Source organism: Anser cygnoides, chromosome 2 (assembly GCF_040182565.1).
Source record: "Anser cygnoides isolate HZ-2024a breed goose chromosome 2, Taihu_goose_T2T_genome, whole genome shotgun sequence".
In the NCBI taxonomy this organism is placed as follows: domain Eukaryota; kingdom Metazoa; phylum Chordata; class Aves; order Anseriformes; family Anatidae; genus Anser; species Anser cygnoides.
In genome coordinates, this window is record NC_089874.1 from 91,909,936 (window position 1) to 91,927,584 (window position 17,649).

Here is a 17,649-nt window from a genome sequence, read left to right on the forward strand (position 1 = left end):
GAATCATAGAATCATAGAATATCCTGAGTTGGAAGGGACCCTTAAGGATCATCAAGTCCAACTCTTGATACCGCACAGGTCTACCCAAAAGTTCAGACCATGTGACTAAGTGCACAGTCCAATCTCTTCTTAAATTCAGACAGGCTCGGTGCAGTGACCACTTCCCTGGGGAGCCTGTTCCAGTGTGCAACCACCCTCTCTGTGAAGAACCCCCTCCTGATGTCGAGCCTAAATTTCCCCTGCCTCAGCTTAACCCCGTTCCCGCGGGTCCTGTCACTGCTGTTAATGGAGAAAAGGTCTCCTGCCTCTCGACACCCCCTTACGAGGAAGTTGTAGACTGTGATGAGGTCTCCCCTCAGCCTCCTCTTCTCCAGGCTGAACAGGCCCAGTGATCTCAGCCGTTCCTCGTACGTCTTCCCCTCCAGGCCTTTCACCATCTTCGTAGCCCTCCTCTGGACACTCTCCAACAGTTTCATGTCCTTTTTATACTGTGGTGCCCAGAACTGCACACAGTACTCGAGGTGAGGCCGCACCAGCGCAGAGTAGAGCGGGACAATCACCTCCCTTGACCTACTAGCGATGCCGTGCTTGATGCACCCCAGGACACGGTTGGCCCTCCTGGCCGCCAGGGCACACTGCTGGCTCATATTCAACTTGCTGTCAACCACGACCCCCAGATCCCTCTCTTCTAGGCTGCTCTCTAGCGTCTCATCGCCCAGTCTGTACGTGCAGCCAGGGTTTCCTCGTCCCAGGTGCAGGACCCGGCACTTGCTCTTATTGAACTTCATGCGGTTGGTGATCGCCCAGCTCTCCAACCTATCCAGATCCCTCTGCAAGGCCTTTCCACCCTCATTCGAGTCCACAACTCCTCCAAGTTTGGTGTCATCAGCAAACTTGCTCAAAATACCTTCTATTCCTACATCCAGATCGTTTATAAAAATATTGAAAAGTACTGGCCCTAAAATGGAGCCTTGAGGGACACCACTGGTGACCGCCCGCCAGCCTGACGCAGCCCCATTTACTATAACCCTTTGGGCCCTGCCCGTTAGCCAATTGCTCACCCATCGTATGATGTTTTTATTTAGCTGTATGGTGGACATTTTGTCCAGTAGGATCCTGTGGGAAACCGTGTCAAAAGCCTTGCTGAAGTCCAAAAAAATCACATCAGCTGGTTTCCCTTGGTCCATCATACGGGTGATCTTATCATAAAAGGAAATCAGGTTAGTTAGGCAGGACCTGCCCTTCACAAACCCATGCTGGCTGGGACCAATGACTGCTTTGTCCCCCAGGTGAGCCTCAATAAGTTCGAGAACCATCTTCTCCATGATTTTACCAGGCACTGACGTGAGACTGACAGGCCTGTAATTGCTAGGGTCTTCTTTCTGACCCTTCTTGTAAATCGGCACAACATTTGCCAGCTTCCAGTCTACCGGGACCTCTCCAAATTCCCAGGATCGTTGAAAAATAATTGAGAGAGGTTCCGCGATGACGTCCGCCAGCTCTTTCAGCACCCGGGGATGAATCCCATCCGGACCCATGGACTTGTAGGGATCCAGGTGGAGTAGCAAATCCCGCACACGTTCAGGGTCGGTTGGGAGTTTGTCATCCCCACCGTCCCAGTCCTCTAGCTCAGGGCACCCTGGGTCCCGAAGCCCATCATCGGCATTGAAGACAGAGGCGAAGAAGGCGTTCAGCGTCTCTGCTTTGCCTATGTCATTGTCTGTGAGGAGACCTTCCCTATCAAGGAGCGGCCCTATGTATTCTTTAGTTCTCCTTTTTCCATTCACATATCTGAAAAAGCCCTTTTTATTTTCTCTCACAGACACAGCCAGCTTATTGTGGAATTGCCCCACTGAGGAATTGCCCCACCTCAGGCCCTCCCTCGTCTGGCAGGAACAGAAGGTAATGGAGCAAGGACCCAGAACAAAGTGTGCATCTGGTCATGTACTTTTAGCAGATAGCACAGTAAAAAGAACATGTTTCTGTGCATCTGCTCAGCTACACTCACTGGCCAAATTTTTCACATGGAAGTTACCAAGCCACAATTTTTTTTTTTTTTACTTAAAAAATTAAGTTTTTTGTTGTAATTGTTGTTTTTTGCTTTATATATATATATATATATGTACACACACATCTATAGATATATACTTCTTTAAAATGAACTATGGATGTTATTTTGCACTTCTCTAGGGGTTTCTTAAGGACCTGAATAATCATTTATATGCTTATATAACCATAACTGAGGTTTCCAAACACGGCAACTCACCACTAGGAACTGTCAAAGACATTGGCCAAAGTGGTGGTAAATGAATGGCCAAACTGAGGAAAAAAAATAAAATATATATATATATAGTATTTTCTTCCTTATTTTCTGTTCTAACAGAGACTTTGGTCTATATATCAGATTTCAGCACTTGTGGAACTGAAGAACACAGGCTTAATTCAGTAAGTTGTCTGCATGAGGAATTACTGTAACAGCTTGTATGCCTCACTTCACAAGGATGTGCAGATATTCTTTTATGATTTTCACTGTCACCATCTAGATACCCATGAGGTCAGATTCTCAGCTAACATCAGAGATTAAAACAGCTGCTGATGTAGCTGCTTTGTTCCTAAGGAATTCAGTCTTGAACTCACTAGTGATTCTGAGTTTAAATTATCATGACTAGTAATTCTTTAAGAGCTCAGAAATATGGTTTCTTTCAAATGTTTGCACAAGGAAATATATAAAACACACTCCTGGTAAAAATAACTATGAATCAAAATGTAAATCCAGATAATACAACTGTGTGTTGTAGCTTCATATGCATCTCCTGTGAATGGTTGTGTAGCAGATTTAACTTCCCATTACTAAACAAAAGGAAATGAGGAAGTCTGCAGGAGTAATTGAATTGGCTCAACTATTAGTGAAACAGTCAGAAGATACTAATCTTCCTTAATTTACTGAATTGACTTTGAACTGACTGAATTGACAGGTACAGGAGCTGAAGAACTGGCAAATTTGAACTGGTTTCAAAAAATTCTCTATTGCTTGCAGAGTTCGTGTTTTATTTATTTTCAAATATCCTGTGGCTAGATTTAGTAATTACAGGACAGAAACGATTCTAAAATCATTGGGGAAAACAGCCAACAACATGCCTACCTTCCTAAATCAATCCCAAGAAAGAAAATGAAAGCATTCTTTGGCTCAAAACGTGGCTTCACAGTTCTCCAAAGTGAACACCATATGTAAAGCTGTTAGCTGCGTGTACTAACACTCTGAAGGAAAACACAACTTGATTTTAAAAAGGCAGGGATTGCCTGTTCACTTCATAATGTCCAACTCCAACCAGTCATGTCGGTTTCTGTTTCTCTTTACAAACGAATAGAGCTAATTACAGAATTTAAATTTTCATTAGCTGAAGCTAGAACAGCAAATTCTGGTCTTTCGTTACACTTCCTGGAAAAAAAAAAAAAAAAAAAAAAAAGTTGATTACAGGAGCAGATCATTTCCAGACATAACTCTCTCCTTCCTACTCCATCTCTCTAAACAGGCTTGAATTTGGGCAGTGTACCCTACAGAGGCTAATACTGAGGAGAGTCTTTCTTCCAAAACACACACACACATATATAAATGTTCCAGAAAGCTTTTCCATTCCCACAGTAGCAGAGCTTCAATGCCAGCTGTGCTATGAAATAACTGCAAGTAGAAAGAATATTAAGGCTACAGTCTCATCTGTCCCTTCCGTGTAAGAGCGTTTGAGGCATGTGACAGAAGTTCTAAGTATGACTGACTTGGCACTCCTCATATGTGGATCATAGAAATAGATTGACAATTTGCCCAAGAGACTGACCATGAACATCTCTGCTCTTCACCATGATCTCTAGAAAGGAATGAGTTTATCTGTTGCAAGAACAGAACTAAGATGCACTCTAAATAGTACTTTTTTTTTCTTTCCATTCCATTGTAAAACCTTAGATTAATGCGTTACACAGAAATCAGAAGAGCCAATGTGAACTACAGAATTAGCTTCACAATATTAAGAAAATGAAAAGGGAGAAAAGTACATCATAAGATAAAGTGAGTGAAATCATTATTAAAGCTGCCCGTGGAATATGGAGAGATGATAAACTACATTTCTTTCATTATAGCTCTCCTACCACATTCAGATAAGAAATAAAGTTTCTAACCCTAGTAACTGGACAAGGAAGACACTTAAAGAAAATTCAGATTTACTCTTCTTCCCATACTGCCATGTTCCAAGAAGGACTTGCTCCCAGAGAAGTGCAGACAATATCATTGCCAAAACAACAAATAAAAAATCTTTGGTCTAACCTGCTTGCAAAATAAGAACTGGTACATCTTTGAAGTCCTTCCCAGCTACAGGCAATACCCAAATACTTGCCCTGTTGCCCTCACTCTTACATGAACTGCTGTCAGCCCTGTCACTAACAAAAGATAGAACCCTTGGCTGTAACTCTGATATAAAAGTTCTTGTCATATGAACCACTCTCACTAGCTCTTCCTTACTTTTCAAATGATAAAATAATTATTTTTGAAATATTGCCACCTAGTTCTTATAGTAGAAATACAAAGTTACGGTTACAGAAGCACAGAATGGTTGATGTTGGAAGGGACATCTGGAAATCACCTTGTCCAATGCCCCACTCAGAAACAATTAAGGCAGGTTGCCTAGTACCATGTCCATGTGGCTTTTGAAGATCTGCAAGGAGGGAGATTCCACAACCTCTCTAGGCAACTTGTGCCAGTACTCAGTCACTCTTCTTTATGGTGAGGGTGAGTGACTGAGCACTGGCATCGGTTCCCCAGAGAGGCTGTGGAGTTAGGTTGTAAATTAGAAATGTTTTCCAGTATTTCAAAAACAGAGGAACTTCCTGAATCATCTGTAACTTTAGAGATGAACTGGTTTTAGATTAGAAGTCCAGTGTCTAGATGTTTACATTGTACCAGATCTCATCAAAGTTTGGCCTCTGAAGACAACTCAGAGGAGTTTTGCTCTTTTTCTTTTCTTTTCTTTTTCTTTTCTTTTTCTTTTCTTTTTTTCTTTTCTTTTCTTTTCTTTTCTTTTCTTTTCTTTTCTTTTCTTTTCTTTTCTTTTCTTTTCTTTTCTTTTCTTTTCTTTTCTTTTCTTTTCTTTTCTTTTCTTTTCTTTTCTTTTCTTTCTCTTCTCTTCTCTTCTCTTCTCTTCTTTCTCTTCTCTTCTCTTTTCTTCTCTTCTCTTCTCTTTTCTTTTCTTTTCTTTTTTTCCTTTCCTTTTCTTTTCTTTCCTTTCCTTTCCTTTTCTTTTCTTTTCTTTCCTTTCCTTTCTTTCCTTTCCTTTCCTTTCCTTTCCTTTCCTTTCCTTTCCTTTCCTTTCCTTTCCTTTCCTTTCCTTTCCTTTCCTTTCCTTTCCTTTCCTTTCCTTTCCTTTCCTTTCCTTTCCTTTCCTTTCCTTTCCTTCCTTCCCTTCCCTTCCTTCCTTCCCTTCCCTTCCCTTCCTTCCTTCCTTCCTTCCTTCCTTCCTTCCTTCCCTTCCTTCCCTTCCTTCCTTCCCTTCCTTCCTTCCTTCCTTCCCTTCCTTCCCTTCCTTCCCTTCCTTCCCTTCCTTCCTTCCTTCCCTTCCTTCCCTTCCTTCCTTCCTTCCTTCCTTCCCTTCCCTTCCCTTTCCTTCCTTTCCTTTCCTTTCCTTTCCCTTTCCTTTCCTTTCCTTTCCTTTCCTTTCCTTTCCCTTTCCTTTCCCTTTCCCTTTCCTTTCCTTTCCTTTCCTTTCCTTTCCTTTCCTTTCCTTTCCTTTCCTTTCCTTTCCTTTCCTTTCCTTTCCTTTCCTTTCCTTTCCTTTCCTTTCCTTTCCTTTCCTTTCCTTTCCTTTCCTTTCCTTTCCTTTCCCTTTCCTTTCCTTTCCTTTCCTTTCCTTTCCTTCCCTTTCCTTTCCTTTCCTTTCCTTTCCTTCCCTTTCCTTTCCTTTCCTTCCCCCTTTCCCTTTCCCTTCCCTTTCCCCTTCCTTTCCCTTCCCTTTCCCCTTCCCTTTCCCTTCCTTCCCTTCCCTTCCCTTCCCTTCCCTTCCCTTCCCTTCCTTCCCCTTCCCTTCCCTTCCCTTCCCTTCCCTTCCCTTCCCTTCCCTTCCCTTCCCTTCCTTCCCTTCCCTTCCCTTCCCTTCCCTTCCCTTCCCTTCCTTCCCTTCCTTCCTTCCTTCCCTTCCCTTCCCTTCCCTTCCCTTTCCCTTTCCCTTTCCCTTTCCCTTTCCCTTTCCCTTTCCCTTTCCCTTTCCCTTTCCTTTCCCTTTCCCTTTCCCTTTCCCCTTTCCCTTTCCCTTTCCCTTTCCCTTTCCCTTTCTTCCTTTCCCTTTCTTTCCTTTCTTTCCCTTTCTTTCCCTTTCTTTCCCTTCCCTTTCCTTTCCTTGAACAATTTTTTATTTAAAGTCTAAGGCAAAATGAGAATAAACTTTTTAAAGAGAAATCTCAAGTGATGTGTTCAGACAGAATAGAACTAGAGGGAAGGTAACTCGCTGTTCTTGCTCACTGTGTCCTTGCCAGTGGGTCTTTGTCTCCTGGACTGATTTCAGATGAATTGATGACTGAGTTGCAGCAAATGCAACATAGTCCTCTCTTGTCCCGAGAAAGGTTATTTTCCTTGAGCATGAAATCTGGTTCCTTAACTCTCATCAGTCCCTTTTCTCAATCTGAGAAATTTCTCAGTTTATAGGTTTCCAGACCCCTCTGCAGCAGCTTCTCTGCAGCCTGTGAAAACTGTAGCACCCTCAATTGCTTCTACAGAAGAAGAAATCTTACCTTTCTTCTACAGGCACTGGTCTTATCTCCATTTTAATCTTATAATTCAAAAGAGCACTACATTGAACCATGAATCAAACATACAAATGCCATTTTTCAGTTTCCATAATAAAAACTGTCCATCTATTCCCGCATATTGTTGTTACTGTCATGCAGATGTATGAGTTTTCTTGTTTGTTTATTTCTATTTGTGAAGAATTTACAGAATAATCTGTGTCCTGTCTTATCTTCATCACCTCTTAGCCACCATAAGCATAGATGTTTCTTTCTCTAATATTTTTTCCTAATAACTCTCTTCAGGTTGAGACTGGTTAAGGACATTCGCCATAAGAAGTGATCACAGAATCACAGAATCGTCTAGGTTGGAAGAGACCTCCAAGATCATCTAGTTCAACCTCTGTCCTAACACTAACAAGTCCTCCACTAAACCATATCACTAAGCTCAACATCTAAACGTCTTTTAAAGACCTTCAGGGATGGTGACTCAGCCACCTCCCTGGGAAGCCCATTCCAATGCCTAACAACCCTTTCAGTAAAGAACTTCTTCCTAATATCCAACCTAAACCTCCCCTGGCGCAACTTTAGCCCATTCCCACTCATCCTGTCACTAGGCACGTGGGAGAATACGCCAATCCCCACCTCACTGCAGCCTCCTTTAAGGTATCTGTAGAGTGCGATAAGGTCTCTCCTGAGCCTCCTCTTCTCCAGGCTAAACAACCCCAGCTCCCTCAGCCGCTCCTTGTAAGACTTGTTCTCCAGACCCCTCACCAGCTTCGTTGCCCTTCTCTGGACTCTCTCGAGCACCTCCATGTCTGTCTTGTAGCGAGGGGCCCAAAACTGAACACAGTACTCTCAGACACTCGAGGTGCGGCCTCACCAGAGCCGAGTAGAGGGGGACAATCACCTCCTAGACCTGCTGGCCACACTGCTTCTTATGCAAGCCAGGATGCTGTTGGCCTTCTTGGCCACCTGAGCACACTGCTGGCTCATATTCAGCCGACTATCAACCCGTACTCCCAGGTCCTTCTCTGCCAGGCAGCTTTCCAACCACTCATCTCCCAGCCTGTAGCGCTGCTTGGTGTTGTTGCGCCCCAGATGCAGGACCCGGCACTTGGCCTTGTTGAACTTCATGCAGTTGGCCTCAGCCCATCGGTCCAGCCTATCCAGATCTTCCTGCAGAGCCTTCCTTCCCTCGAGCAGATCGACACACGCACCTAACTTGGTGTCATCTGCAAACTTAGTGAGGGTGCACTCGATCCCCTCATCCAGGTCATCGATAAAGATATAAAAGAGGACTGAGCCCAGCACTGAGCCCTGGGGGACTCCACTAGTAACCGGCCTCCAACTGGATTTGACTCCATTCACCACAACTCTTTGGGCCCGGCCATCCAGCCAGTTTTTAACCCAACAAAGCGTACGCCAGTCCAAGCCACGAGCAGCCAGTTTCTTGAGGAGAATGTTGTGGGAAACGGTGTCAAAAGCCTTACTGAAGTCAAGGTAGACAACATCCACAGCCTTCCCCTCATCCACTAAGCGCGTCACTTGGTCATAGGAGGAGATCAGGTTCGTCAAGCAGGACCTAGCTTTCATAAACCCATGCTGACTGGGCCTGATCGCCTGGTTGCCCTGCAAGTGCCACGTGATTACATTCAAGATAATCTGCTCCATGAGCTTCCCTGGCACTGAGGTCAAATAACAGGCCTATAGTTCCCCGGGTCTACCCTCCGGCCCTTCTTGTAGATGGGCGTCACGTTTGCTAGCCGCCAGTAGACTGGGACCTCCCCTGATAGCCAGGACTGCCGATAAATAATGGAAAGCGGCTTGGCCAGCTCCTCTGCCAGTTCGCTCAGTACCCTCGGGTGGATCCCATCCGGCCCCATCGACTTGCATACATCCAAGTGCTGTAGCAGGTCGCCAACCATTTCCTCGTGGATAGCGAGGGCCACATCCTGCTCCCCATCCCCTTCCACCAGCTCAGGGTACTGGGTATCCAGAGAACAACCGGTCTTGCCGCTAAAGACTGAGGCAAAGAAAGCATTGAGCACCTCAGCCTTTTCCTCATCTTTTGTAACTAAGTTTCCCCCCGCATCCAGTAAAGGATGGAGATTCTCCTTAGTCCTCCTTTTTGCGTTGATGTATTTGTAAAAACGTTTTTTGTTATCTTTAACGGCAGTAGCCAGATTGAGCTCCAGATGAGCTTTGGCCTTCCTAATTTTGTCCCTGCACAGCCTCGCAACATCCTTATAGTCCTCCTGAGTAGCCCGCCCTCTTTTCCAAAGATTATAAACCCTCCTTTTTCTCCTAAGCTCGAGCCACAGCTCTCTGCTCAGCCAGGCCGGTCTAGTTCCGCGTCGGCTCGTCTTTGGGCACGTGGGGACAGACCGCTCCTGAGCCATTAAGATTTCCTTCTTGAGGAGTGCCCAGCCTTCCTGGACTCCTTTGCCCTTCAGAACCTCCTCCCAAGGGACTCTGCCAACCAGTGTCCCGAACAGCTCAAAGTCAGCCCTCCAGAAGTCCAAGACAGCGGTTTTACTGGTCCCCTTCCTGACTTCGCCAAGAATAGAGAACTGAGCCATTTCGTGGCCACTCTGCCCAAGACAGCTCTCGACCACCACATCTCCCACCAGTCCGTCACTGTTCATGAACAGAAGGTCTAGCGGGGCACCTCCCCTGGTAGGCTCTCTAACCAGCTGCGTCAGGAAGCTATCTTCCACGCTCTCCAGAAACCTCCTAGACTGCTTTCTCTGGGCTGTGTTGTGCTTCCAGGATATGTCTGGGAAGTTGAAGTCCCCAAGAGAACAAGCGCTGACGATTTTGCGGCTTCTGCCAGCTGCCTGTAGAACTCCTCATCCGTCTCCGCATCCTGGTTCGGTGGTCTATAACAGACCCCCACCAGGATGCTTGCCTTGTTGCCCTTCCCTCTGATCCTAACCCATAGGGACTCAACTTTATCATTCCCAGCGTCAAGTTCCTCAACATCTAAACACTCTCTAATATAGAGAGCCACACCACCACCCCTTCTGTGCTGCCTGTCCCTTCTGAAGAGCCTATAGCCAGACATTGCAGCACTCCAGTCGTGAGAGTGGTCCCACCACATTTCCGTGATGGCAACCAAGTCATAGCCTTCCCGCTGCACGATGGCTTCCAGCTCCTCCTGTTTGTTACCCATGCTGCGTGCATTAGTGTAGATGCACTTCAGCTGGGCCATTGCCTTCTTCCCCGGCCTTGCCATTGTTCCCCCTGGCACAGCTCCAACAAGCCTTATTTCAGCCCCATCCCCCTTCTTTCCTAGTTTAAAGCCCTCTCAACGAGCCCTGCCAGTTCCTGGGCTAGGATCTGTTTTCCCCTTAGAGATAGGGACCCGTCTGCGGCCATCAGGCCTGGTGCCGAGTAAAGCGCCCCATGGTCAAAAAAACCAAAATTTCTGTGTTGGCACCAGCCTCTGAGCCACGTGTTAATCAGGTGGGCTTTCCGTGTCCTCTCGGTACCCCTCCCTGCTACTGCAGGGATAGATGAAAACAGCACCTGTATTCCCGCTCCAGCCACTAACCGTCCCAGTCCCCTAAAGTTCCGTTTGATAGCCTTCAGGCTTCTCTCTTCAATATCATCACTGCCAGCCTGGACTATCAAAAGAGGGTAGTAGTCAGAGGGGCGGACCAGGTTGGGAAGCTTTCTGGCAACATCCCTGACCCTGGTCCCAGGGAGGCAGCAGACTTCCCTACGGGTAGGGTCAGGCCGACAAATAGGGCCCTCCGTTCCCCTGAGAAGGGAGTCGCCTACTACGATCACCCTTCTGTCTTTCTTGGTGGAGGCAGTCTTGAGGCGTGGGGTCGGCTTCCTTGCCCTAGGCATCCTCCTGGGTAGACTTTCTACCTCGTTCTCACCCACCGGTCTCTCAAGCTCCAGGGCCTCAAATCTGTTGCGTAAGGACACCTGGGAAGGTGGGGCCGGTAGGGGGGGGCATTGCCTGAAATGTCGAGCAGGGACCTGTCTCCATCCCTCCTCAACTTCTAGGTCGCCTCCCTCTGCCCGACAGCGACAGGGCAGGGGGTCCATCCCCATTTGGGGTGTCTCACCTCGGTACCTCTCCTTCAGGCCCTGCAGGGAGTTGTTCCACCAGTCTATCTCCTGCTCACACTCCCTAATAGCCCTCAACCTCTCCACCTCCTCCTTGAGTTCTGACACCAGGCGGACCAGGTCATCCACCTGCTCGCACCTCACACACACGGCGCCTCTGCCTCCCTCAGATGGCAGCAACAGGCTCAGGCAGTCCCTGCACCCAGAGACCTGAACTGCCGCATTGTTGAGCAGGCAGTCAGTCTGGGTGGCCACAGACTTTCTAGTGAGAGTGCTCTGCCTGGTGAAGACCATTGCAATCCAGTTAGCAGCCAACAGCCGTTAAAGATAATGTTCTTATGGGCGGGGGGAAACTCCGCCCTCTCTGCCCTTCCTGCTAGCCCTGCCTGCGCGAACTCCCGTGCAAACTGCCATGCCCACCCTTTTGATGTGCCATGCCCTGTTCAACGCGCTCCCTAGAGGCTGCTTTTGAACGGCCGGGGAGGGGGCGCTGCTGGCTCCGCCTACGCCTCGTCAGCCTCCCTCATGGGGGCTGCTGGGTCCTGGCGGCTCCCTCGAGCAGCCTCGATGTCGGAAAAAAAAAGCCCTGCCTGTCCTGATTCCCCGCTCCGCTGCAGAACGCGTCTGCCCCGGAGCCGATCGCCTCGGCAAGTGGCTGCGAAATGGCGGTGTCACCCGATTTAAATGGCCTGCTGCTGACGCTGCTGGCTCCGCCTACGCCCCGGAGCCGATCGCCTCGGCAAGTATGATTTTGGATGATGCATCATCCTAAATGACAACAAGCCTTGTGGCTGTACCAAAACATTTTTTCTTTTAACATACACAACAGATAAAGAGGATATTGCCGTTTGTTTGTTTGTATATTTGTTTGTTTGTTTGTTTGTTTTTCAGTGAGATTAATTCTGGAAAGTCATAATTTGAGAAATGATAGATAATGATAGATACTGCAAAGTGAGACTTCCTACTACATCCTTCTGATTTTCAAAATATATTCCAGTATTTGTTTCTATTAAAAATGAGGTTAATGTATTTCTTGACTAAGAGCAAATTCTAACAATAATAGAACCAGAATAGAAGGAAGTTTATTAGTTTATGGGGTTGGGTGTTTTTGTTTGCTTGTTTGTTTTAATTCTTGAAGATATTACTTAAGTAAATAAATGAATAAATAAAGGCATATTAGTCTCTTTTATACTTCCTCGGCCAGTATTTACATGTTCATTAATGTTATTGCAGGTTGTAGACAGGATTTCAAGGTGGAGACCGGTTCAGATGGAAACAAATCAGGAATTTGGAACTCACCTAAGAGCTGTGTGATGACTCCTGCCTTGATCTGGTAATGCCAGTAAGATATGGAACACAGCAAGCTTTTTAGGGGGCTGAAGAAGAGGTAATATACCAGATAAAACCAAAGAGACTTATAAAGGACACAAAATAAAGTAGATCATAAATAGATCTCCATGGATCCTTGGTTAGATAAAAGATTTTCTGAGGCAGTTTCTGAGACCTTCCCAGGAAAAGGTCTGAGAGTGTTAGTGTAAGAAAGCCTGAAACAGATTACAATACAGCAAAACTGAAAAGAAAATGGTGACTGAGCTAGCAGTGGACAAAATCTTTCTACTGTTTCCATCAGTGTTGGAGCTCTACTGGCATGACTGTCAAGCAAAGACATGCAGCAACATCCAGAGTTTTTTTTTGAATCATTAGGTAATCCGGGATTTATTCGAAGTTATAAATTCTCATACTCTATTAGTCCAGTTTTATGGAGTGACTCCAATGAAGTCAATGCCTCTACAAAGCACCAAACTGTAATAGCACAGTAAAGAATCAGGCCTTTAATTGTCCTTCCCATTCTTACAGTCTAGCAGTGTTACAGATTGTATAAAGTGTACTTTGATGTGTGGGCTTTGGCACACAGTGAACAGTTTTGTGAGGCAGTATTTTACTGTAGTTTTACTTTTATTGGAAGGCATGACACATTCTTTCCAGCTAATTGCTCTATTCTAGCTTTTAAAATGAACAGATCTTTCTCTTTCTGTTTCAGCTCATATACTGAAATGATATTACTTTTGCTGTTAAAGGTGACCTGAAAATGATTTTAGATGATTTGCTTTTTACCTCTTCATTTATTTATGATGAATAAAAATACCTAAGAGATTTTAAACTATTTGTAAAGTTTACTTTCCCTTTTTCTGTTTTTACTTTATTTATGTCATCTCTTGCACCCTGACTTTACTCAAGGACTAGTTAGGACATGGTTCTCTAACTTCAGTTTGAAGCTGAGGAAGTAATACTTTTGCTGCATGTTCCTGCTCTGTTCCATGCTCTGCAATAGAGGCTTTTATCAGTGTTCTGTTACTGTGGGGTACTACTAGGCCTTTACTGCTTCTGCAATGGGTCTGCAACTCTGTAGTTTTTGTATTCACTTGTTAGGTTCTTCATTTTGTGTTTGATGATTTTGGTGTGTATTTCCATTAGAAAGGGAGTCTAAAAGTCAAAAGATGATGTTCAAAGAACTGCAAGCCTCCAATAAAGAGCAGGCAAGTGGAGCACCTATGTATAAATGTATCAACACTTGAAAATAAATAAAAAATTAGTAAGACTTTTTTTTCTCTTTTAGAAAAGCAATTTTAATGCATAATAAAATAAAATAAAATAAAATAAAATAAAAAGTGCGTTCTAGTTTGGCAGGGGGGAAATTCACCCAGAATCCAAAGTATAAAAACAATTGCTATGTGAAGAAGTTCTCTCACCCAGAGCTGGGTCAGCTGCATTTGGGAACAGTGAGCATTTCTTAATCTTTCATTTTATGTGCAGAATAAAGAGATCAAACCAACTTCTAAAAGACCTGAACAACAGTTTTGTAGTGCAAAGAAGAATAGAGTTCTCTTTTTTCATATCTCTTAAACTGAAGCATGTACAAGATGTAAAGTCCCTACTGGGAGTGTAATGTGAAAATCTACTCAGTGGTGCATGTTTCTTTAGGAAGTTAGAGTGCTATCAACTTGATTGATTTAACTTTTCCCATCAATCCTTGAAAGATGAGGACATTCTGAAATGCACAGTGAAAAATCTTTATTAAAAAAGGATTTTATTCTATACAAAACCAAATTAGACGACATTTTTTCAGTGGAGAGCTATGCATGCTGTAACCATGGCATCTCAGAAGAAGATGAGGCTGCTGCACTCAGGGACTATTTGAAAATCCTGCGCAGGCAGGGCGAGCAGGGAGGGCGGAGAGCGCAGAACGTCCACCCCCCCCCCCCCCCCCCCAGCCCCATACGAACAGCTCCTCTAAAGGCTGTCAACTGCTAGCTGGGCTGCAATGGTCTACACCAGGCAGACTGCTCTCTCTAGAAAGTCTGTGGCCACCCAGACTGACTGCCTGCTCAACAATGCGGCAGTTCAGGTCTCTGGGTGCAGGGACTGCCTGAGCCTGTTGCTCCCATCTGAGGGAGGCAGAGGGACTGTGTGTGTGAGGTGCGAGCAGGTGGATGACCTGGTCCGCCTGGTGTCAGAGCTCAGGGAGGAGGTGGAGAGGTTGAGGGCTCACAGGGAGTGTGAGCGGGAGATAGACTGGTGGAACAACTCCCTGCAGGGCCTGAAGGAGAGGTACCGAGGTGAGACACCCCAAATGGGGGTGGACCCCCTGCCCTGTCGGGCAGAGGGAGGGGACCTAGGAGTTAAGGAGGAATGGAGACAGGTTCCTGCTCGACCTCGCAGGAGACGCTCCCCCCCCTACCACCCACCTTCCTAGGTGCGAGTACACAACAGGTTTGAGGCCCTAGAGCTTGAGAGACCGGTGGGTGAGAACGAGGTAGAAAGTCTACCCAGGAGGATGTCTAGGGCGATGAGGTCGACTCCACGCCTCAAGACTGCCTCCATCAAGAAAGACAGAAGGGTAATTGTTGTAGACGACTCCCTTCTCAGGGGAACGGAGGGCCCTATTTGTCGACCTGACCCTACCCGTAGGGAAGTCTGCTGCCTCCCTGGGGCCAGGGTCAGGGATGTTGCCAGAAAGCTTCCCAACCTGGTCCGCCCCTCTGACTACTATCCGCTTTTGATAGTCCAGGCTGGCAGTGATATTGAAGAGAGAAGCCTGAAGGCTATCAAACGGAACTTTAGGGGACTGGGACGGTTAGTGAATGTACAGGTGGTGTTTTCGTCTATCCCTGCAGTAGCAGGGAGGTGTACCGAGAGGACACGGAAAGCCCACCTGATTAACACGTGGCTCAGAGGCTGGTGCCAACACAGAAATTTTGTTTTTTTTGACCATGGGGCGCTTTACTCGGCACGTGGCCTGATGGCCACAGACGGGTCCCTATCTCTAAGGGGAAAACAGATCCTAGCCCAGGAACTGGCAGGGCTCGTTGAGAGGGCTTTAAACTAGGTAAGAAGGGGGATGGGGCTGAAATAAGGCTTGTTGGAGCTGTGCCAGGGGGAACAATGGCAAGGCCGGGGAAGAAGGCAATGGCCCAGCTGAAGTGCATCTACACTAATGCACGCAGCATGGGTAACAAACAGGAGGAGCTGGAAGCCATCGTGCAGCGGGAAGGCTATGACTTGGTTGCCATCACGGAAATGTGGTGGGACCACTCTCACGACCGGAGTGCTGCAATGTCTGGCTATAGGCTCTTCAGAAGGGACAGGCAGCACAGAAGGGGTGGTGGTGTGGCTCTCTATATTAGAGAGTGTTTAGATGTTGAGGAACTTGACGCTGGGAATGATAAAGTTGAGTCCCTATGGGTTAGGATCAGAGGGAAGGGCAACAAGGCAAGCATCCTGGTGGGGGTCTGTTATAGACCACCGAACCAGGATGCGGAGACGGATGAGGAGTTCTACAGGCAGCTGGCAGAAGCCGCAAAATCGTCAGCGCTTGTTCTCTTGGGGGACTTCAACTTCCCAGACATATCCTGGAAGCACAACACAGCCCAGAGAAAGCAGTCTAGGAGGTTTCTGGAGAGCGTGGAAGATAGCTTCCTGACGCAGCTGGTTAGAGAGCCTACCAGGGGAGGTGCCCCGCTAGACCTTCTGTTCATGAACAGTGACGGACTGGTGGGAGATGTGGTGGTCGAGAGCTGTCTTGGGCAGAGTGGCCACGAAATGGCTCAGTTCTCTATTCTTGGCGAAGTCAGCAAGGGGACCAGTAAAACCGCTGTCTTGGACTTCCGGAGGGCTGACTTTGAGCTGTTCGGGACACTGGTTGGCAGAGTCCCTTGGGAGGAGGTTCTGAAGGGCAGAAGAGCCCAGGAAGGCTGGGCACTCTTCAAGAAGGAAATCTTAATGGCTCAGGAGCGGTCTGTCCCCATGTGCCCAAAGATGAGCCGGCATGGAAGAAGACTGGCCTGCCTGAACAGAGAGCTGTGGCTCGAGCGTAGGAGAAAAAGGAGAGTTTATAATCTTTGGAGAAGAGGGCGGGCCACTCAGGAGGACTATAAGGATGTTGCGAGGCTGTGCAGGGACAAAATTAGGAAGGCCAAAGCTCATCTGGAGCTCAATCTGGCTACTGTCGTTAAAGATAACAAAAAATGTTTTTACAAATACATCAACGCAAAAAGGAGGACTAAGGAGAATCTCCATCCTTTACTGGATGCGGGGGGAAACTTAGTTACAAAAGATGAGGAAAAGGCTGAGGTGCTCAATGCCTTCTATGCCTCAGCCTTTAGCGGCAAAACCAGTTATTCTCTGGATACCCGGTACCCTGAGCTGGTGGAAGGGGATGGGGAACAGGATGTGGCCCTCACTATCCACGAGGAAATGGTTGGCGACCTGCTACAGCACTTGGATGTATGCAAGTCGATGGGGCCAGATGGGATCCACCTGAGGGTACTGAGCGAACTGGCGGAGGAGCTGGCCAAGCCGCTTTCCATTATCTATAGGCAGTCCTGGCTATCAGGGGAGGTCCCAGTTGACTGGCGGCTAGCAAACGTGACGCCCATCTACAAGAAGGGCCGGAGGGTAGACCTGGGGAACTATAGGCCTGTTAGCTTGACCTCAGTGCTCATGGAGCAGATTATCTTGAGTGTCATCACGCAGCTCTTACAGGGCAACCAGGCAATCAGGCCCAGTCAGCATGGGTTTATGAAAGGCAGGTCAGCTTGACAAACCTGATCTCCTTCTATGACCAAGTGACACGCTTAGTGGATGAGGGAAAGGCTGTGGATGTTGTCTACCTTGACTTCAGTAAGGCTTTTGACACCGTTTCCCACAACATTCTCCTCAAGAAACTGGCTGCTCATGGCTTGGTCTGGCGTACGCTTTGTTGGGTTAAAAACTGGCTGGATGGCTGGGCCCAAAGAGTTGTGGTGAATGGATTCAAATCCAGTTGGAGGCCGGTCACTAGCGGAGTCCCCCAGGGCTCAGTACTGGGGCCAGTCCTCTTTTATATCTTTATCGATGACCTGGATGAGGGGATCGAGTGCACCCTCACTAACTTTGCAGATGACACCAAGTTAGGTGCGTGTGTTGATCTGCTCGAGGGAAGGAAGGCTCTGCAGGAAGATCTGGATAGGCTGGACCGATGGGCTGAGGCCAACTGTATGAAGTTCAACAAGGCCAAGTGCCGGGTTCTGCACCTGGGGCACAACAATCTCAACCAGCGTTAAAGTCTGAGAGATGAGTGGTTGGAAAGCTGCCTGGCAGAGAAGGACCTGGGAGTACTGGTTGATAATCGGCTGAATATGAGCCAGCAGTGTGCTCAGGTGGCCAAGAAGGCCAACAGCATCCTGGCTTGCATAAGAAGCAGCGTGGCCAGCAGGTCTAGGGAAGTGATTGTCCCCCTGTACTCGGCTCTGGTGAGACCGCACC